Source organism: Typopeltis vanoorti, chromosome 12 (genome assembly GCF_054136105.1).
Source record: "Typopeltis vanoorti isolate ZY-2024b chromosome 12, IOZ_Tvanoo_1.0, whole genome shotgun sequence".
NCBI lineage: Eukaryota > Metazoa > Arthropoda > Arachnida > Uropygi > Thelyphonidae > Typopeltis > Typopeltis vanoorti.
The window spans coordinates 67825315-67848977 of NC_143560.1; the positions used below are offsets into that span (position 1 = coordinate 67825315).

The 23663-nt window shown below is 35.6% G+C and overlaps 1 protein-coding gene and 1 pseudogene across 1 annotated transcript in view; one reads left to right on the forward strand and one right to left on the reverse strand.

Annotated features, from left to right (window-relative positions):
• LOC150100865 (uncharacterized) overlaps nucleotides 1-23663 on the forward strand; it is a 583033-nt gene that overhangs the window by 39394 nt on the left and 519976 nt on the right. The gene's annotated exons all lie outside the window — the stretch shown is intronic.
• On the reverse strand, nucleotides 1536-1847 carry LOC150100866 (ubiquitin-conjugating enzyme E2 variant 2 pseudogene; annotated as a pseudogene).

Here is a 23663-nt window from a genome sequence, read left to right on the forward strand (position 1 = left end):
ACAGGTGAGGAGCTACTGTAGAAAGAATGTTACAAAATTTTGTAAAGGCTTCTTAACATCACATTCAACACTAATTTACAAATTATTAAATGGCTTTGTATCGAGCCACAAACACATCACAAGCTACACGAATGAGTGGACAGCAGCACATTTTTTTTTCTTCCCTTTTTCTTGTAGTGTGTGTGTGTGTGCAGTGGCGCACTCAGGATTTAATCTTGGAGGGGGCCGAGCGCTCAGGATTTAATCTTTGGGGGGGGGGGAGGCCGAGTTGAGTAGACGATTTGCGAATACACACTACGCATCGCATACGACCTATGACTGAGCATCTGCAGTGATCGCTAATTCACAAGTAGTATAGAAATAGAAGACACGACACAACATAAATAAAAAAAAAAAGAATTCAAATTAGGAAAAGATTTTTGGAAAATTTTCTAGTGTTTTTTCCTTTTCTCTGGGGGGGTGCCTGGGCCCCTTGTCCCCCCCTTCTGGGTGCGCCACTGTGTGTGTGTGTGTGTGTGTGTGTGTAAACAAATGCCAAGTTGCCGATGCAGGTTTAGTTGCCCCCGTTCAATTTCTATTTAAAGATACTTTAAAAACAAAACTGAAATCCTACTACAATCCTATGCAATTGTTCACTATCTATTCTGCGATGAGATAGCCATGCAAGTTATTACATACTGTCTTCTTTATAGTAGTTCCACTCAGCTGTGCAGATTGTAGATTAACTAGAAATGCAGTATACACTCTTCTCCATACATTATATAGAAGCCTAAGTTGATTTTGCTAACCTCAATTTGCCTAACAAAGCTACATTTCTTGTATGTTTTAAGTTAAAAATGGCTTATCACTAATCTTTCGTTTTTTTGTGTGTTTTTTTTTAACAAAGAGCAATACAAAATAGTACCTGTAAAAGCTGTGTTGAAAATAAATGTTCCTAGTGTTTAAATAATCCAAACCTACAACAGACGCACATAAAATACCATAACAGAGACAGCATAATTCACAGAAGTATCTCATAAAAATCATCATTTATGTTGAATAAGTGTTTTAATCACAAATTTAAATTTAATTTTTGATCAGTATGAAAAAAAAATTAGAATGTGAAGTTTAGAATATTCTATTTTAAAGGGCATGATTTAGCTTTATGTGTAACTCAATAGTGCCCAAACGGATGAATAAATCATAGTCACTATTATGGCAAAACATTACGTATAGTATATGTAACATTATACTTTAGCAAGTGTGATATAATTGTGAACAGACATTTATTATTATCATTTTTTAAACAGGTATCAAATAAATCTGTTTCTGTTTTATTCTACAGCCTGAGAAAAAAAAGATGATGAATGAATATAAAGCAATCAAATAAAACAACACTTTTCCAGTATGATCATTTACATCCATCTGGACAAAGTATACCAAGCAGCACTGACTTCAATATTCAGTGCTCAAAGTCAAATGAATTAGTGCCACAGAATTTACCCATTTTTAATAATTTGTGTTTTGCGTGTATGTATACTACAGTACCTAATAAACTAAAACACTGATCCCTCAGGTGGTTGACTGAGCTTCTGGTTTTCTTTCAATGTCATGGCCCTACGAAGTTCTTGAAAAACTGTCTTGATGGAGTAGTTACGTTGCCAACGACTTAAAACTGGAAGGCTTCGCCTATCAACCACACCTGAATTCTCATTTACTCCAGTTATCTTTATCTTTGAAATAAACCTAACATTGGGTGGATTATCTGGATACTGTGCTCCACATTCAACTTTTAAATTGTAAATCCTATTTTCACATGATGTCCTGGGTGGACCTATAATCATTCCTGTTCAATGTGTTAGAGTCATATCACTATCATCTTCCAAACCCCAACTGATTGTTCCATCTCCAACTCCTTTTTGTCCCTGTTCTAATTCTTCTAGTAATCGAAAATTTCGTGGAACAACAACATCTGTAACACCGTGGAACAATAACACCTGTACCATATATAATAATAATAACAATAATAATAATAATAATAATAATAATAATTATTATTATTATTATTATCATTATTATTATCGATAGTATAAGTTAATTGTAGCGATTGGCTAGTGAGGATTATTTGATAAAGCTGTACTAATCCCACCTACTTCGAAGCTAGGGTTAGCTTTTATGAAGATAGTGGGATTAACATATACTATTAACGTTGTTTGGTATTTTTTATAGACGGAAAGTAGGTGCTGGTTGCTGGTGATTTGTGAAGTGTAAATAGGCGTGAGTGCTATATTAACTGTGTTAGTATAGCTTCCACAGTTCGTGTTTTAATGTTCTGTAATTGTCTATATGTTTTAAATTTTGTGGTAGGTTGTTGAGTAACATGGGCATGAGATGTGATCTCACTGCAGAACCGTATGAGTTCTTGAAGGATCTAAGGGTGTAAAGAGTTGTGATGGATAGTGTTATGCAATACATGTCTCTGTTGTTATGATAGGTGTTGTTGAAGTAATTCCTTAATAATAATTTCTCAGATATTTCTCAGATAAATTACATACATTATATAAAGACAATTATGTATTACAAATACTTTCTCGTTCATAAAGTTTTTTTTAAATAATAATAATAACAATAACTGTTTACAACGTATATTATTATAATATTCATAATGATGATTTTTACAGATGTTTCTTTGCAATTTTACACTCTATATATACAGGGTGTTCGGGATAAATTTGACATATTTATAATTAATTATATTTTTCCGTAAGTTACATGTATTAACACACACTTCTCTTCATTTAAAAGTTTGGACCCTTCTTCATTCATATACAAGATGTCAGAAAGGATGGATAGCTGGAACCCACCTGAATCATGGAAGAGAATAACTTGTATCATGATGATTCGTGCCCGCCATCAAAATAAGGATATTTCGACTGCTGCCCAATGCTCCCTGAATACAGTAAAAACAATCAGGCATGAACTAGAGACTTGCAATGGTGACTACGAGGATGTAGCAAGAAGAAAGATCCCTAGCAGACGATCTGATTGCGTTCGTACAGCAGAATTCCTCGCAAATCTGCAGGAACAGGTGTTGAAGAACCCTGGCATTGGAATTCGGGCTTTGTTCGTGGAGTTGCTAACTGTAGTCAAGCCCTGGATAACAAGGGTAGCCAATGGTAGGCCGTATGTATGGCAGCAGGATTCGGCCCCTTGCCACACCTCTGGGAAAAGTCAAAAATGGTTGTCTGAAAATTTCTACGACTTCACCAGTCCAAATGTTTGGCCTCCAAACTCCTCAGACCTTAACCCCATGGATTATTTTGTATGGGGCGCAGTTGAAAAAGACACCAATCGCACTTCCAGTAATACAAAAGCCCAGTTAATGGATAAAATTAAAACAGTTTTTGCGGCCCTTCCCAGGGAGACTGTAGCATCAGCTTGTTCGAGGTTCCGAAGCAGAATTGAAGCTGTGATCGATGCTAATGGTGGTTATTTTGAGTAAATCTTGTTGATAGTATTGTAATTAACTCTGCCTGTAATGTTTTTTTGTCAATTCATTAAATTTAATAGATACAAAGAAGATTTTCTTTTTCCTTACGAAACTGTCAAATTTATCCCGAACACCCTGTACAATATCAATGGATATAATCACTCTATATTGCATACTTTTGTTACAGTTATTACATACATTTGATTACATTTGATACATTACTTACATTTGTTTATATATGATACTTACTTTACATACATTTGTTTACGTATAATACATACATTAAATACTTAGGTTTACATGTGATATGTACATTACATGCACTTGGTTACATATGATCCATTTTGGATGAGAACTAATTTCTCTGCTTTCATCCTCGAAGCTTATATGTAAGCTTATCTGAGGATGACACCAGTTGGTTATTATTTATTGTTTTTTTTAATAATAATAATTATTAATTATATATATATAATAATAATAATAATAATAATAATAATAATAATAATAATAATAATAATAATAATAATAATAATAATAATAATAATAATAATAATAATAATTTTTCAAACTCACACTCAAAATTAATTCATACTATTTACAATATATACATGAGCACGAATGTGCATACAAGCACATGCACTTACCTAGTTTTTTGGAATTTTAAAAATTTGGCACGAGTTTTACTAACTCTTTAATGTGCAAAGTGTGAGGATACCTATACACTTTCTGCTATTTCTTTACATCAACCTAGATTTTTCTTGGAGTGCAAAAATATGAATATAGCGTTTTAATAAAGGAAATAAACCATTACAATGGCATTTATGGAACACTTTCTGCGAAATACTAAACTTTTAGTTTACATTACGCTATCGGTAAAATCTGTGTTGAATTCTCACTAAACACCTCACTTAGATAAAAGGATTTCTTCATGATCCTCCTCAGAAGTATATAAAACATTCTGATTCCCTGTCTATAAATTACCGTTAGTCCCTCTTCTCTCTTACATGGCTAATCATTCTATACACCTTTGGATCCACCATCTTGTGTAGTCCAGTCATATCAGAAAGAGAATGTAACTTATTTACGAGATTTTGAACACCAATCAAAAACACTCGTTATAGAGAAACACTACTCTCGTTGCAAACGAAAAAGATTCTTATATATTTGACATTATTACATTGGTAGTATGAGAGAAATTTGTGTGTGTGTGTGTGTGTGTGTGTGTGTGTGTGTGTGTGTGTGTGTGTGTGTGTGTGTGTGTGTGTGTGTGTGTGTGTGTGTGTGTGTGTGTGTGTGTGTGTGTGTGTGTGTGTGTGTGTGTGTGTGTGTGTGTGTGTGTGTGTGTGTGTGTGTGTGTGTGCGTGCGTGCGTGTACACACACGCACACCCACACACACAGTATACAGTATATGCTGGTTTCGGTATACTCCCCAAGAGCTGGAGATATGTTCAAGGTCATTTTCTCTTCTGTCCATTTGCCAGCTGACAATCTTCCATCATTACAGCAAAACTGGGTGTAGTCATTTGATTAATGGGAATTGCAAATATGATACTCGAATGCGTTTCGTGTAAATATTTCTCGCCAGTGACGTTAATACGAAGTTTCTGTAACCTGGCGATGAAACAACCGTAATAGGAATTTTACAGGTGTTGAATATCAGTAATCTGAATGGAATGCTTAACATTGGCATTTAGGTGTTTATTTTCCGAACCTTATAGAAACAAAGTAAAAGTTTTACCTAGCAGTTTAATAAGCTTGTTGGTCTGACACAAGACTAAATGATCTTCAAATGTCTCTTTGCACTAAAAAATCTTTTTTCTTTTTAATAATTTATGGCCATGTTATACTGATATTATTAAAATATCAATATTTATAACTCAGCATATCGATAGTTTTACATCCATAATGGATATCTAATAAGATCAACAAATTATTAATATAATCCGTTAATATTTTAACGCTTGGCCGCACGAAGGAAGACTTGGTTTCGAGTCTAGTCGGCGACTAGAGGAAATTTTTCTAAGCCTTTTTTCGACCGGTTCCCGAGTTATTCGATCTCTGGCACGGGCAAGCGGGTTTTTCCTCCCCGAAACTCGGGTTTTTCGTCCTGTAAACTCAAGAAAATCGACCGTAGAACCCACATTATTTCAGACATTAAATATATTGTGTTAGGGTTAGGGACCACGAGATGGCGGCACATTTGAGCCGCCTCTCTTCACTGCGTACCGCTTAATTAGTGATAGCCTTGGGCCATCTATCTCTGATTGGGTACCAGTGGAGATTGGACTGCCAATTCAGTCTCCAAAAATTAGATAGGGTTAAATGGCCTCGCCTCCCGTATACGGGAAAAAAAAGGCGTTAGCTGATTTAAAGAAAAAATGTATTTTTATTTATTTATTACGCTGTAACCTTAATTTGTTTATATATACATTTATACAGTTGCATATTAACCTGACTGCGACTTTACTGTTAACGAGATTGTGAAGGCATACTCTTTGGAGTACATGGACCTTTTCATTTTGTTCCTTATAGAACTGCGTTATTTATGTAGCCTAATGTTTACATTTCATAATGATTTTATGCAAATGATTTTAAGGGAACGATTTACGCTTTGGTATCACGATAGACACAACTGAGAACTTCGATCTGTACAGCGTAATATTTTTGTAATGAATTTTGTTTAGTATTCTTCCGACCAAGCACTATCAATGGTTTGATCGCACTAGGAATTCTGGCCTAATTTAGTCAGATCACAGGTTAGTAATTCACCTATTTGATTGCCATCTCATTGCATTAACCCCTCCCCACTACAATGAATAAAAATGCAAATTCTGTTTTTAGTTTTTTGCGGTTTTTAACATTACGGAGAAAGTTATGGCTGCAAGCTATATTATCATTATTACTATATTATATACACTATCATGCGTTCATCGACTTTTGTTTTTGTAGGAGGTTTAAAATCTAACTTTTTCACAAGAGCAAATCCTATCCCCCCCCCTGCATCAGACAGAATAATTCGCCTTCAGTTAAAAAAAAAAAAAAAACTCATATAATCAGAGCCGCCGAGAGAAATTTTCGGTCCTGACGTGTCACATAACTGTGTTTATAATGCATTTTCGATGCCTGGCCCGTGGCAAAAGTCTCAGATGTCATCCCCCTCTCGGCGGTCCTGCTTATAATGCATTTCGTCCTAGACCAATCATTTCAAACCAACGCATCCATAGCTCCTTGCCAACTTATATTGATAGTAATTTATGAACTATTTTCATTGATTAACAATGAAAAAAAAAAAAAAGAACATAATGAAGGGCCTTTGTTCTATCCTTTTGTATTAGACGAAAGTCATTTTTTTTTTTTTTTTTTTTTTTGTGGACAGTTCTAATAAATTTTCAAAGTTGTGAATAATTTTAGAAAAATTCATGTTTGTGGCTGTAGTTGTTTTGAATGAAATTACGGCCTAAGTAACTAAAGCTGTGAGTCCGTGGTATTATTATAACTGCTTGTGTTCTGGCTGGGGCTGGTTTCTTTGTTTTACGAGATGAAGAATCCAAATTTCCCAAGAGGAAAACCTGTCACCGACAGAAGGCAATAACTATCAATGACATGAAAAAGGCTTTATGCACTGAACTACAGAAGCCGGCAGTGTAGCGTTAGGGATTATGTGGAAATAGCTAAGTGAAAACTTATGCCTTGAAATTCTTATGGTGCCTGAAATTTCGGTAGCATCCTACACCTATGGTGGCACCAGGTAATTGAATGTGCAACACGTAATGGAAAAATGCAATTTTTTTCATTAGTGAAAACTAAATACGTCAAAAATAACATGATTTTCCGTTAATCTGAACCCTGAAACTGCATAATATCAGTTTCAGAACAATGCTGTCAAGCACACTGCACGGAAGTCCGATCCTTAGTGGACAGAAAGAATCCAGTAACAAGGCAGTCTTCATCAACTGATGATTTATGTGTATATACGAATATAACACGTATATACAAGTATAGAGAGGGAGTTGTACATCCCGTATACATTTATTTGTGTCCAAAGTGTGAGGATTGTGATATAATTCCTATAAAAATATTAATCTTGATATTTGATATGTATTGTCCGTGGTACTCAGGATGTACTATAGTCTAAGCGTCTAAGGGAATCTTTAGATAACATGATCTAGATCAAACGACTTTTACAATATTAGTATTCCTTAGGTGTGCTGTCTGGTAAAAGACTTGGTTTTAATTCCTTTCAAGGATTCCAAAAACATGACTGGATTTAATTGACAGTCCTCTCAATGCCATTCTGGTATTCTCATACAAATTTTATACCAAGATACTCTTGTGTGTGTTGTCTAGCATTGAAATTTATCGAGCAGAAGCAGTTCATCAGGGAACATAACGAAGACTTTTTCAACACTTTTTTTTCTGAACTTCAACACTTTATTTCCATGTATATGCATTACAAGTATTCAGAATACGTTTTAAAAATATGCTTGACAACTCTTAAGCAATCGATATTAGTCAGCGAAAGCCGTGTTCTAATTAACAGTCTTTTTTCTTAAAAGTTAGACGGCGTTTGAATAAAATTAAAATTAGATATATAAAAATGTAGTCAAGTTTAGTTAATATGATAATGTTATGGAAATATATTTACAACTGGGAAATAAAAATAGTGGGATGACAAAAAAAAAAGGGAAATAAAAATAGCGAGAGGGGTGACAAAAAAAAAAGGGAAGTAAAAAGTCAGACGACAAAAAAATGACATTAAATTAAAATAATAAAATAAAAAAAATAGAACAATATAATGGCGACTTTGTTATATATGAGTCATTGTTATACAAACTATATATTTAGATGAATCACCGCACCATCATAGTTGCTGCATTGGTAAACTTTGAAATGTTTCTCTCTGGAAGTGATACAATGAAAGTCAGTGTATGGTAACTGGATAGGTTGACATGCAGCCAAACTTTATTTGTATTTAGTAACAGTGAAGTCCGAAAGAATGCACTAAGAAAAGTACAAATTCCTCGATGATGTAGAATGGAAATACTCGCGCGTCACAAATTTACAAAAATAAAAAATAATGAAAACAATATAACTGTTCTTTGATAATCACCCTTCAATATCAGTAACATTTCTAAAACGCAGTAAATTTCTCAGTCTTAGTTCTATCCATATACAAATTGTCTCTACTTCAAACACAGTTAACAGATCTGGAACAGTTTAAAGCGGGGAAACAATCAACATATTATTACAGTTATTCATTTCCATATAAATTTTTACATTCATATTCTATGAAATATCATCTAGATTGTTTCAATGTTAATATGAATCTCATGATGAATTTTTGTTAGCAAAACATTCATTAGCATAGGAACATTTATCAAGAACAGAATTTCACACGAATAACAAGGTTACTTGAACAGATTTTTTCTGTTTATACTTTTGTCAGTTTGGAAAAGACAAGGAAATTAGCTCATAAACCGTATTTCATAAGATTAATAACACATTCAGAATCTTGGAGGAGCTCAAGCCTGGTAAACACTTTTCATAAATGCGTCTTCACGCTCCCAAATAACAAGAAATACAAATTAACTTTCTTAGCATTAGGGTAACCAAGAATTATGGCTATGTCATTCTTAAGCCAATTACTATAGCACGTTATTGGCTACTACTGCTCTTCTTTCAAAAATTATTATGACCAAAATTCGACCTCTATAACTCCGGTTCTAAGTGAGATATTACTGTTCACCACACTTGTTTGACAGGCATGTTTAACAGAATACAGGTAGCCTAACATCACCCATTAAGAGTAATTCTCGTAAATTCAATTAAAAATAATAGAGTACTTTAAATTAAGCACATAACGCCCAAATAGCACTTTTTTTTTCTGCTTCTCCATCTCCTTCTTCGCAGTATCTCTAAAAGTGGCATCATTCGTACATTTTTTTTTATGTGACTTCTAACCATAAAGCGTTGTAGTACATTAGTACCGTGAGTGAACTTATTTTGTCTATTTTTAATTGATTTTATATATTTTTATTTTTTTATTTATTCTTTACATAATCCGGAAACCCTGCTCTAGAGACCAAAAATGGAACCTTATGAAGCCATTTGAGATCTCCAATAAACAAGGCAGTAGTCTCATACCAGACGATGAAATTCATCTCACACCTGAAAATAACCACAAATGTCTATGCCCACAGCTAGCTTCGAACCCGCATCCTGTAATCACTCGGCCAACCAGACGCAAAACATTCCGTATGTTGTTGAAGGTGTTCGAGAAATCCAGTCTAATCAAAGTAAAATGAATTATAACTGGGGAAAGTTTCTCCTTAGACTTACAGGTGGCATCGTTCCAGTAGTTTTGACCACACACACACACACACACACACACACACACACACACACACACACACACACACACACACACACACACACACACACACACACACACACACACACACACACACACACACACACACACACACACACACACACACACACACACACACACACACACACACACACACACACACACACACACACACACACACACACGCACGCGCGCGCACACACACACACACACACACATGAACGGGCGTGTAATATTATGCAGAGACATCTCTACAGACCACATCGTTTAACTGATTTCATCAACCGTCATATGGTTTAACGGTTTTTCAAGAAAATATGGAATAGATGTGTTTCTGATGCTGTCTAAGTTCCCCTGACAATCTCAGTAGTCGAATGGAGGATGGAGGACAGTTGTAAAGGAGAGAGAGAGAGAGAGAGAGCGAAGGAAAATGCTGCTGTCATCGCTTCTGCTTCATCTAAAAACAAAAAATTAGTGATATCTAATAAAAAAAGTGATATTTTTATGAACCTAATATTGAGCAAGAAAGAGATTGACTGCAATTTAGAAGCTGCTTTTGACAGACATTATTACTTTAATTCAGGGGATATCAAAATGGCGGCCGGCAAAGCAATTTCTTGTGTCCCGCGACGCCTCAAGGAAAGATACAAAAAAAGAATGGCTGCTTTTTATAAAAAAACAGAAATATCGATTTAAACATTCGATTTATTCGTTTTCATGTGACATTTATAGTTACGATATGGATGCAACGACTTGCTATAATCTTCTTCTTCTTCTTCTACAGCTTCTCCCACTTAAGTGGGGTAACTGTTTGTTATGAGTCTCCTCCACACCTTCCTGTCTTGGGCTGTCACCACATCCAAGTTCTTCATCTTCAAGTCCTCTTCTACCAGCTCCCTCCATCTCTTCTTTGGCCGCCCACGCTTCCGCCTTCCTTGCACATCCATCTGCATGACCCTTCTTCCCACAAATTCGTCCTCCCTCCTCATCACATGACCAAACCATCTCAACCTTGCCTCCTGTATTTTCGCTCCTAAGTTCGTAACTTTCACTGTTCCCCTGACATAGTCATTTCTCAGATGATCCTTTATGGTCACACCGCACATCCACCTAAGCATTCTCATCTCTGCTACTTCCATCCTGCTGATGTTATTTTTCCTCAGGGCCACAGTTTCTATAGCATATGTCATAGCTGGCCTCACTACTGTCCTATAAATGTTGCCTTTCAGATTGATCGGCACCCTCTTATCGCATAACACTCCAGCCATCTCCCTCCAGTTCCTCCAACCTGCTTGTATCCTGCATCCCACTTCCTTCTCAGCTCCTCCATCTTCTTCCACTGTTGAACCTAAGTATCTAAAGTCTCTCACCTTCCTGATGACATTTCCTTCCAGCTCCAGATCTGTCTCCTGGCCACCGCCCACTGCGCAACACATATACTCTGTCTTACTTCTGCTCAGTCTCATACCTCTCTCTTCCAGTACTTTTCTCCATCTTTCCAGTTTAGTTTCCGCTTCTTCTCTTGAATCTACACACAGCAAGATGTCATCTGCATACAACATTGTCCAAGATGCATCTTCTCTCACCTCCTCTGTTACCACCTCCATCACAATATTAAACAGAAACGGACGTAATGCTAACCCTTGATGCAAGCCAACTGTTACTTGAAAACTTTCTGTCTGTCCCAAACAGGTCCGAACACTTGTCTTCACATTTCTGTACATTTCCCGCACCAACCTGACATATTTCTCCGCCACCTTCTTTTCCCTCAGACACCTCCAGACTTCTTGCCTTAGCACTCTATCGTATGCTTTCTCCAGATCAATAAATACCAGATGTAGCTCCCTTTGTTTCTCTCGATATTTTTCCACCATCTGTCGTAACCCAAAGATAGCATCTGTTGTTGATCTACCAGGCATGAAGCCAAATTGTTCCTTTGCAATCTCCACCTCCTCCCTCAATCTACCATCAAGAACCCTTTCTAGGATCTTCATTGTGTGGGACATCAACTTTATTCCTCTGTAATTTTTACAGTCTTGTGCATCCCCTTTACCCTTGTAGATGGGAACAAGAGTACTCTCCCTCCATTCCTCGGGTATATTTTCCTGTTGGCAAACTTTCATGAACAGGTCCCACAGCAGGTCAATTCTCTCTTCCCCCAGTGCCTTCCATGCCTCCACTGGAATTCTGTCGGGGCCCACCGCTTTTCCATTCCTCATCCTCTTCATGGCCTCCGTCACTTCCATTCTACTGATGTTCTGCACCATCCCCTCAGAAGGCTGCCCATCTCCTCTGTCAGTCCTTGCATTTTCCTCATTCAAAAGTCCATCAAAGTATATTTTCCATCTGTTTCTTATGTCCACAACCCTCCATAATACTCTTCCTTCAGCATCTTTGATCTGCCTCACATGTAAGATGTCCTTAGCTGCTTTATTTCTACATTTCGCTAGTTGGTAAATTTTTCTCTGTCCTTCCTTTGTTTCTAATTGATCATACAGATCTTGATATGCCATGGCCTTCGCCTGTGCCACAACTCTCTTGGCTTCTTGCTTTCTTTCTTTGTACACCTCTCTGTCCTCTTCCACTCTTGGCTCATCCCACTTCTGCTTTGCCTTCCTCTTAGCTGTCACTGCCACTTGTACATCATTATTCCACCACCAACCCTCCTTCTGCTCGCTAATCTTTCCAGATGTCTCACCAAGCACCTAGATTGAACAGCTCAGGATTACTTTTGAATTATGTTTCCACCAATCTTGTACACTTTCCAGTCCATCCGAAATCCTCTCTAACACTCTCTCCCTAAAACCATTCCTCACACTCTCCTCTTTTAAGCGAAACCACTTAATTGTCTTCATCCCATGGCAACCAGAAGTTCTTATCTTCGATCTTATTTTAAAGTATGCGCACAGCAGTCGGTGTTGTTGTGCTACTTGATCTGTTGGAATTACTTTACAATTCATCACAACCTTAAGATGTTTTCTTCTAGTCAAAATGTAGTCAATTTGTGAGCTGTTGTTACCACTTCTAAATGTTATCAAATGTTCTTCCCTCTTGAAGAAAAACGAGTTCACAATTGCCAGATCAAACGCTACTGCAAAGTCCACAACCCTCTCTCCTTCCTGGTTCATCATTCCCACTCCGTGGCCACCATGCACCCTTTCACAGTCTCTATTCTGTCTTCCTATGTGCCCGTTCAAGTCTCCTCCGACAATCACCATCTCATTTTCTTCCAATTCCCTCATTTCTTCATCTAACACGTTCCAGAACTCATCTTTTTCCTCTGCTGTACAACCAACTTGCGGGGCATATACACATAATACGACCACCCGCTCTTCTCCAAGACCCAATTTCAACGACCTGCTATAATATAATTCAATAATAAAAATTTATATCGCAATGTCAATGTTAGATCCGAACCTAATCAATCGTAAACTATATTCCAGAACTAGAACATTACTGTTTCAAAGGGTGAAGAAAAATGCTTTTTATACTCCCCCGTTGTCTGATGTCTAGGATACAATGAAAGGGAAAAATATATGCGCTATTAGCTCGCCCTGTGAGGGCAGGGTTACGTATCTTCACTTGATATTAAGATGGCTTTAGGTCTTTTATGTTTGTAGAGGTCTTTTGCAATGTATTTTGCAGCTTGTTGTATCAGTTCATTAGGTTGTGTAGTCGTTTTCAAGAACTTACTTGCTAGAGAGAGTAAGAAAGAGTAGGTATATGGGATATTTGTGTCCCGATGAATTTGAACGTTTCTGACGAACCATGGAGCATTTAGAATAATTCGTAAACATTTGTTTTTCACTCGTTGCAATTTAAGAATATTAGTGTTGGAGATATGACTTCGAGCTGGAGAAGCATATGTAATTATAGGACGAATCACCGTCTGGCAGAGAAGCAGTTTGATTCTTGTGTTTAATTTGCTGTTTTTATTAATCAGGGGATAGAGTTGGACGATGGCTTTAGAAACCTTAGCACATATGTTCTTAATATGGTTGTTGAAACTTAATCTTTTGTCCAGCAGTACTCCGACATATTTGGCTTCTGCTTGCCATGGAATTTTGGTATTAAACAGAAAGATGTCCTCTTTGGAAGATGCTAATCTTTTAGTGAGGAGCACAGCTTCATTCTTCTGAGGGTTGACTTGTAATCTCCAGTCGGCAAACCATTGTTCTAGTTTTAGAAGGTTTTCTTAAAGTTTTTTGGTTACATGATATGGATGAAGATATCTAGCTAATACAACCGTGCAATCTGCATAAAGGGCCATGATGGATGACATGGGGTTATGCGGGATATCTGCCATATAGATTGAAAACAGAACCGGAGCCACTAAGGATCCCTGTGGAACTCCAGCTTAAATACGATGTTGGGTTGAAACAGTTCCATTTATCTTGACCTGCATTGATCTGTCCATGAGGTATGATTTTATTAATAGTACCATTTTCAACGGAATGTTAGCAATAATGAGTTAATATAACAGCCCATAGTGCCAAATTTTGTCAAAAGCTTTTGCGATGTCTAGGAATACAGCTCCAGTATGTTGTTTCCAAGTAAATCCTTTGGTTATATACTCGATCGATCTATATATTTGTTGGGTGGTGCTATGATATTAGAGAAATCCAAATTATTCTTGTGGAACAATTTGGATTTTTAGTTTGTCTGCTGAATCTGAGTCTGTAGAGGATAATTTTTTCAGCAATTTTTCCTAGATTTGAAAGCAGGCTAATGTGACGATAATTTTGAGGTAGATGTGGATCTTTGCTCGGTTTATGTACTCTGACTATGTCTGCCATTTTTCAAGAGGATGGAAGGAAAATATTGCATTCTGAGGATTGCGTTAATTATGTTAGCAAGATGCACAACAGCCCCAGGTAAATAATTTGATAACGTGTTTATGATGTCATCAGAACCAGGAGCTTTTTTATTCTTAAGGTTCTTTATGGTGGAAATTATTTCCACTGGAGAAGTAGGTGTGATAAAGCTGGAACTGTTATCAGGAGAGTTTTAGTGTGCATCTGACATGACAATAAATTCGGTATATATGGTTGATGTTTAACTTTTCATGTGCTGGTCTACATTGCTTTTCTAAATTCCTAGCTACGGCTTCTGCTTTTTCTGCATCCGTATGTGCAAGACCCAGGAGAGGGGGAAGCGATTTACTTTTCTTTCTGAGATTTCTCTTTTCTTTTCTTTAATTTTCTTTCTGAGATTTGAGAAATTTTCTTTCTGAGATTTTCTCAAGAGCTTCCATCTGGAAGCTCTTGAGAAATCTCAGAAATGATCAGCAGGGATGATAGACGTTAACTTGTTTTCCCATAGTTGGTTTTTGTGATTTTTGAGAGCATCTCTGACTGAGCTACTCAGGTTATTAAGGATGTTTTTTTGTCTTGAGGAGTACGTGCGTTATGATATCTTTCCTTTGCTTTGTTTTTCTCTCTTATTAAGTCCATGATGTCATCTGGAAGACGATTGGGTTTGAGGACAGCTGTGGTTTTGGTGACTGCTGTTAGAGCTTTACTAATTTGGTTTGTGAGATTTTTTGTATTGCTATTTCAACTTCTTCCTTAGATCTTATACAGGGAATAGGGCCAATATATTCCGGAAGTACTTTAGATAATTTTTTCCAAACTATGAAAGAGTGGGAAGGGAGAGACAGTTGTTCTTGTTTCCCTAGCTGAAGTAGAATGGGGTTATGATCTGACAACAGTTGTTTTAATGTTCTGAGGCTGTACTGATATTTAATATTCTGTAGAATGGAAATTAGGATGTCAGCCGTGCCAGTAGGATTGTAATGAATTGGTTCGATGGGACCTGTCACAACAGCGTAGTTAAATCCTATGTAATTGTAAAGGATGCGACCGTTCTTGTGGTGGATTTACAGTTCCATGATGATGTTTGGAATTTAGATGATGATAGACTCCCTAACGCCAAGGATGGCATCCAAATCAGAAAATAGCAAAGTTCTTGCCGATGAGTTGCATACTGTATAGATTTTTAGTTTTCCGACTGTGTTAGTGTGAACTTCAACGCCTGTAATCTCTAGGTTAGTGGTTGGAGGGTTGGTTAATAAATGATGTTTAATGTAATTTTTAATAAAGATGACAGTGCCACTTCCTCTGTAGTCTAATCTGTCATGTCTGTAGAACTGATATCCTTTCAGTTTAAGTTCAGTTTAGTCAAAAAGATTTGCTCATGAATTTTGTAACTTTTTTTTTTTTGCAAAAATATTCGCGTGCTTTATGTATCAAGTTTCATTCTTTAATTTATCACAATTGATAAATTAAAATTAAAATTAAAATTAAAATAAAGTTGAAATTAAGGATATTTGCTATTCTTATATCTCAATAGAATGTAAATAATCCTTTTCTTAATTGGTTTTCGGTTTGATTTAAAAGTTAGGAGCACGAGAAAAACAAGTCGCTTAATCTGAGCAAATGCTTTGAAATTCAGTTTTTTTTTTTTTTTTTGTCTAGTTAACAATGAGTGTGACAGAATAAATACTTTGAGCAATGGTTTCTGAATGGAAGGTGAACATCCAGAGTTTGCAGGAAAGAGTATGAGTTTAGATATAGAGTGCCAGACATCACGCATTTAGAGTGACGGATATTTGTCCTCAACTTACACGTGACTTACATGAGAGACAGTGGACTGACCTGTCTTCAAGGTTGTCGAGCTCCTATTTTTCGCACCTGCTCCCCAAGCTTCAAGCGCTAAAAATACGTGTTTTAGTGGCATGATAATGGAGACTATTTCGACTAGCTCACTAAGGGATATTAATTTGAGCATGATAAAACTGTTTTGCTGATCTTAGATTTGATTTGATCACTGAACTCAGCATATTCCGTGCGTGCTATATTCATTCTTTACAATTTTATTTCACCTGATGCAGCGGATTTGAGAGTTTCTGCTATTATAGCGTTCATGTTAAAATGTAAATTAAAAAAAAAAAGAAAAACAAGATTTCACTATTGAATTCAGTGAACAATTTTTTTTCTTTTCCTTTCATAAGGAATATTGTATGTTGGTGAAAATTTGAAAGAAACATACGCTATGAATTTCCTTGTATTTTTTTGTGTTTACATATTACATATTTTACATATTTTAATTAATGTATCTTCCATACATAAAAAATTGTCTGAATATCTTTCTTGAAGCTACGTAAGTTCATTATTTCTATACTCTTGCTGAACTAATTAAATATTCTCCATATTTTCAATCCTAAAAGTGAAAAATGAATCTTATATGTGTTCTTACTTTTCAGCTTTCATATATTTTTTTTTATGCCCTCTATCACAGGGCATAATAAAAATACAAGACTCAGCGAGGTGAAACAAACTCCTGCTATATATATATATATATATATATATATATATATATATATATATATATTCTCCGAATTTTGTTCTCTATAATTTACTTTATGAAAAGGCCTGTGGAATTATGATCACTTTTAAATAATCTGATTGTGCTGCTGGAATGAAGCTGTTGGTCGCAATGGACTGGGTAGCTCGTCAGATCGCTACTAGTTGTTCACTTTAAAGATACTGCTAGTATGTTTAAAGTGTACTCGTAGCAAGTTGAAGCTTGACCCTCCTTGCTCTAAAATGCGTTATTTTATTCAAATAATATTCATAAACATTTTTTGCAAGGTTGACAAACACTCAAATATTTTAGATATCTGTTCGCGTATGAAGGAAGCCTAAATACAGGGGGTGGTTTCGATAAAGCTGACAACTTTATCGAAAAAATGTTACTTGACAGTCGCTTGTAATAATAATAATAATTCGAAGTACTTACAGGCTCTTAAATCCCACGACCTTACCATATTAATTTCGTAACTATGCGTAAATTGCCTGCTCACCTGGTCGTGAGGGAATAAAAAACCCGAATTTCCGGTTAATGATGGAATTCTACTTTCGTGTATGACCGGCTAACTCATCTTCAACTGAAAAGTCTAACTAGATTTAAACAGCGTTCTCTTCATTTTCCACTGCCATTTTTTGTCTCTTTCTGACTAGATATAACTGTACCTTGCTCTGGTGCTACTGTATAATTCTTTCAAACATTGATGTATTAATCTTATGAATTTTTGATGGAAATAGTCTATACCATACTGCCAACACTCGGTAAATCTAGTTTCTTTTCTAATTGTTGATTCTTTTATTGCATCTTTTAGTTTTTCCTAATCTGTCGGTTCTATATATGTTCGTCTTTTCGTAATTGTTATTTTCTGTTAACAATTTGTAACATAATTTTTTGTGTTACGAAAGAAATATCCTAAAGATTTCAAGGAAAATTACATAATAAAGGAAAAGAAATAGCACAAATCAATATTCGTAAAAGAGAAACAGGGCTCGCATCTTCGAGCAAAAAAAAAAAAGAAGCATATTTCACACGAAAACTTTTATTAATACAGCTTGTGTACAAATTCCAATCAAAAAGTATGGGAGGACAATCAACCTCTAAAGGCTATCATTTTTAAACAAATATTTCATGATCTAAACATGAAATATTTGCACACAATCATTTGTGTTAATTTATCTTACATAAGAAAAACATTTTTTGACAATCAAAATATATAAAAAAAAAATCAGCTAACGCCTTTTATTCCCTTATAGGGAGTGGGCGAGGCCTTTATACCCTATCTAGCTTCTCGAGACTGAGTGAGCATTTCAATCTCTACCGGTAGCCAATCAGAGATAGCTGGCCCATGTCTATCACTAATTATAGCAGCCACCGATGAAGAGGCTGGCAAACAAGTGCTGCCATGTCTTGGTACCTAACCCTAACAAGATATGTTACTGTCTGAAATAATGTGGGTACTACGGTCGATTTTCTTAAGTTTACGGGATAAAAAACCAGCTTGCCCGTGCCAGAGATCGACTAACTCGGGAAGGCGTAGAAAAAGTTCCTCCAGTCGGCGACTAGACTTGAACTTAAGTCTGATTTCAACGACGAAGCGCAGAGGACGCAAGCGACACTTCCACTGAGCTACACAGGCCTGTATCAAAATATAATATGAACGAAATCTTTTATAATCTTTTATAAAACATTTGATTGGCTACTGGTTTTGCCATACGATTGGCTACCAGAAGGAGAAGAGTAAAGTTAGCGCATGCGCTTATTTTATTTTCAAACTTGGGCGCATTCGTTATAGAGGAATTGAAACAATAATTCCAAATAATCTATACACTGCTGAATAGACTAATAGGTTACCGTATGAGTTTGTCGCTTAATACGTTTCAAAAAAAAATTTTTTTTAAAAAAATAAAAAAGTAAACAAGAAGAATAAGAGGCTAGCAAATTTGAGAAAAATTTAACAAAGGGCTCGCGCGAGCCCCTGCGAGCCCCTTATAGCTCACCACTGGATAGAACCTTATTTGTCTGCATGACATGTATTTTTCTATTTAGTAATAATAAATTTATGTCAGGAATCTTGTTCTTGACTATAGTTTTAAGTATATTTCTTTAGATATTTTTGCATATTTCTTGTAAATGTAGTGGCCACAAGAATTTCTGTTAGTTTTTCTTCCGCCACTTAATACTACTGCTTCTTCTTCTTCGGACTCAGTATTTCATAAAATTTCTTAATGCATAGCAAACTAACAGACTGGCAGACCAGTGCACCACCATGATGGACATAAGGAATTCCAGTTACTAATCATTGAGGATAAATATTGTAAATTAAAAAGAGTACTCAAGAACAAAGGCATATAATCTGGCTATCAAGTTCTATCTTCTTGTAGAACTTGAAAGAGTGAAACGTCGGCAAGCACCAAGATTAGTTTAAATTAAATTGGCACGCAGGGCAGAGCTTAATGATTGACGGCAAGAACTTGTGCTTAGCAATGATTGTGATGGTGCTTAATCCACATAAACTGGATCACTGGAAAAGGATATATTCTGACTGAGGAATATAGCTAAGGTCTGTTTTCATCGGATCCGAGAATCTGGATATTGTGCTCCCCCAGTGAATGATACGAGTAAGACGTCACTATCTCCGTGATTTTCGGAAGCGTGATGGAATGATTTTCATGATATGGAACTGAAATTCTGCATGAAAGGTTCTACTTATTCAAGCAAGAAATTTAACATACAGCAACGTTTGTTATGGTTTGAAAATAACAAACTGCTGCCAGATCAGAGTCCTGATCTAAATCAGATTTAGCATTCGTAAGATGAAGTGAAATAATGAGCGAGGACTCGTCAGCTATTATCACTGGTATAATTCAACAGTAATATGTAAATAATGGAAGTTAACTTTCCATCAAACGTGCTGTATGAGAAAATTTTGCCTATACTAATTGGTGTGTTATTGGGCCAAATATGGACCTACACCTTATAAAATGATAATATTTTAACCTTTATCTGTATTTATCAAGTTTTATGTACTTGAACCGCATGTTTTATAATGTAGCATTCAAGTAAATCTATACATATTGGCCATCGTCTCTCTCTCTCTCTCTCTCTCTCTCTGTGTGTGTGAGGGGGGGGGGGGGCTCTTCTTAGATTACACCCCACGTCAGAAAAAACAACATTAAATTTGAAAGGTTTCCAGAATGTTTCCAGGAATGTACATTGCATGCTCCTAATGATTATGGTATTGGCAGGGTTATAGGAAAATAGTGAATAAAATTCATATGAAATTAATCAGCTGCTGGTTATAATCTGGGAAAAATGGAACATATATCTTATTTATAATATAAGTGATATTATGAGAGGAATGTGAGAGAAGCCACACCTAATTAGTGCACTATCGCTATTAATCATTAACTTCAGTACATACTAAAATAAACGTGTAGAGAAATTAGACTTTTAGCATGTGGTAAACAGAAGCCAAAGAGAAGTTTGGCAAATGTGAACTCAAAATGGATGAAGCATTTTGGACAGATTCCAAGCTTTACGTCGAAATTTCTCTTTCATGACCTGGCTACTAGCGAATTAGAGCACACATTTCTGTACTTATAACGATATTATGATCCGCAAGTATTGTTTACTAACATGTTAAAAGTAAAAATGTAATCCTAAATTAAGATGGATTCCATTTTCCATTAGCATGCTAACTACTTAGCTAGTAGTAAATTGTGTATTATTCAGAATATATAAACATATCCCAAAGAAAACCATAAAGTTCGTTGCCAATTCAAAATCGTTAAAGATTGTGGTAAACACAAAATATATTATAAAATTATGGTCTTCTCTTCTTTAGCCATGGATATCTTCTTATTAAAAGATTATCATTCATCAAGTAAAATTCTTTTGATATAGTTATTTGATGTTAAAGGGCTGTATGGTTTCCTTTTTTTTAATAGTTTTCTACACCCTTAGTTCCTTTATTTTCCTTCATTTACATGGCTTACGAAATAATCCATGTAACCTAGTTTTCTCTCTTTTAATACCAATTCAGCCGCCAAATTTTAATCCAAAGATTCAAATGAAGAAAAGCTTTGGATCGAAGCATATTTTTAAGATCTTCTTTTCACATTAGCTATTTCTACTACCTGAAGTGTACGTTAAAATGTTGATTATGAAATGTTTCTGGTTCTCATACAAATGTGAATCAGATTTGTCGTTTGCTGTTTTCTTCACTTAAACCTTAAACGTTTGGTCTGTTTAGAATTTCTTTCCCAAATAAATCATTTAAAAGCGTTCCAGTCGTTTAAATGCTCTGATTATTGTTCATATTACTACTGTGGCCGGTATTTATTGTAGATGAGCACATAATTTAGTTTTGGATTCACATATTTTCAATACCAGTTTTAGTCATTACTACGAGGTTAATTAATTTTTGTTACATATTCTCACCAATTATCAAGTCAAGAGTATCAGTTAAAAAGTTATAGAGGAAATCTAATATATCAGTGAGGAAAACACACACACACACACGCACACACACACACACACACACAGAGAGAGAGAGAGAGAGAGAGAGAGAGAGATGGAGGCGAACACAATTTACACAGATACTCAATAACATCAACAACAATAATAATTCACCAGTCTATTCATTAATGTGGATGCATGAATGAAAATGAGAGTTACATGAACGGTAACTGTAAAATTATTGTACATGTTACTTTTGTTTGCGTCCTCTGTCACGTGAGCAGTACAGCTTCCGAGACTTGAATATAATACTCTACTTGTGACCAGACCAAATCTTTGTACATTGAAACTATTGTTTCTTTCCATTGAAATGAAAAATTTAGTAATATAATTTATAGAGCCTTTCATTGGCTATTTTTGGTGATTTCTGCAATTGTAAAGCGCAGTCGGAAGAAAGACGGGACATGTAGTCTTCGATTACAAAAGACTTGGGTTCGATTCTCATCATCACGCGAGGAATCTTTATACTGGCTTTTTCCAAGTAAAGGCGAGTTAGATGGTCTTATATTGAAGAAGAGGAATTTTTTCTCACGGAATCTCGGATGTTTGCTTCCAGCAAAACAACAAACCGACCAGAAAACATATGAAATTATAGACATTACTGTGTAGTAGATGGAGTAGTGCAGAGTGTGAATTATGTAGTGTAGTGTTGTACTGTATAGTATAGAGTGGCTTCCAGCGATGAATACTCAATCCATGCAGGTATTATTTAATAATAATACGTATCAAATATCATCTACGTGCTAATTAAATAAAATTAATTCAATTTTCATTGTTAGCTATATCTAGTTTATTTATCTTCCAAGTATGCAGCGTTATTCAGTTATACCTATTCAGTTATGCAACATCTTACTCTGATGTTATTAATTTTCCATGCTACTTTACAGACTTGGGAGACATGATCTGAACTCAAGACGTTCGGAATGCCACATGCGTGCCTCTTGTGTAACATTTTTCACGTGTTAATAATCTGGCATGTTATCTCTCCGGGACAAAAAAAAAAATGAAATTGAAGATCCTGCAGTGAATAAAATACCGTACATTGGTGAACTTGTAAAATAAATAGGCAGGTTGATATTCTAAGTGATGATCAGAATTTCATGAGGTTTTAAACTTTATAAGGTTTTGAACTGATTGTTAGTTAGTATAGAAGATAATAGGGTTTTATTCTAGAAAACTTCGTTTTTCATTCATTCCGCAGAACAGACAAACCTACCAGAAAATAAACATTTGGCCGACAGAACAGACTACTATATTTATAAAGCTAGAATAATCCCCTCCCCTCCTGCGCTATCATGATATTAATTGGGTTCAGATGACTTGGTTTTATTTTATTTATTTGAACACAATTTTATAGCTTTAAGAGAAGATGAGATGATTAAACTTACCATTTACAAAGTCATGTTGGAACTCATACTTTTACTGATATCTAAATGCACTGTGGATTACTCATACTAGCAGACTGCAGCATTTTACCTAATACATATTCCACTTAGGGGCTTATACTTTCTCGTTTCACTCTTTGACCCTCCTTTATCGATTCGAGCAATCACACCCTTCTCTAGTGCTCTTAGACTTGTCATAAATGGAATGTAGTACTCAGTATTATAAAGGTGTCGATTTATGTATCTATCTTTGCTATGCAGCATGATAGGATATATCCAATCTAGACTGGGATTTTATTCATTTTCATACTTGCATATTTTTAAACTCTAGATCATAATCAGCTGTCAAAATATCTTTCATTTTGCTATATATAAAGTGAATTAGTAACCTCACAATCAGCATCTGCATTGGACTGAACCTTAAAAAAATTGCGTTGTTAGCCATATTGCTTAGTTTCTCAATAATATTGTTCTTTACACTTGACCATTTATTTTTACACTTAACTCACTTAATAGCTTTGTCTGATTAAAGTGATGTTTTTTCCGTCATCG